Source organism: Nanorana parkeri, unplaced genomic scaffold, assembly GCF_000935625.1.
Source record: "Nanorana parkeri isolate BGI_ZX_2015 unplaced genomic scaffold, ASM93562v1 scaffold293, whole genome shotgun sequence".
Lineage (NCBI taxonomy): Eukaryota > Metazoa > Chordata > Amphibia > Anura > Dicroglossidae > Nanorana > Nanorana parkeri.
In genome coordinates this window covers 88,212-88,567 of record NW_017306561.1, presented here as the reverse complement: position 1 = coordinate 88,567, position 356 = coordinate 88,212, and positions in this window count along the sequence as shown.

Here is a 356-nt window from a genome sequence, read left to right as displayed (position 1 = left end):
CACTCTCCTTGTATGTATCGCTTTCTCTATGGTCGGCGGCTTTCTGTCTCCCCCTATTTATACCGTAGCCGAGTGACTCATCACACCACGCCAGTCATGTGCTCGTGCGCCACTAAAGAATCCCTCGCCCTCGGAGCAGGGCGGGGCGCCTCATGTAATTCCAGAAGAGTCTCGGCGTGTCCCGCTCACCCAGCCAGCTCTATCAGCCTACACGCTCAAATGGTGAATAAAAGAAACACTAACGGGTGACCAAGGTGTTTTTTTCGATAGAAAATAGGTTACCTCACAAAATACCGGCGGATGGATACCAGGCAGAGGGGCGTACACGACGGCTTAGTTCTCTAGAAGATTCCAGT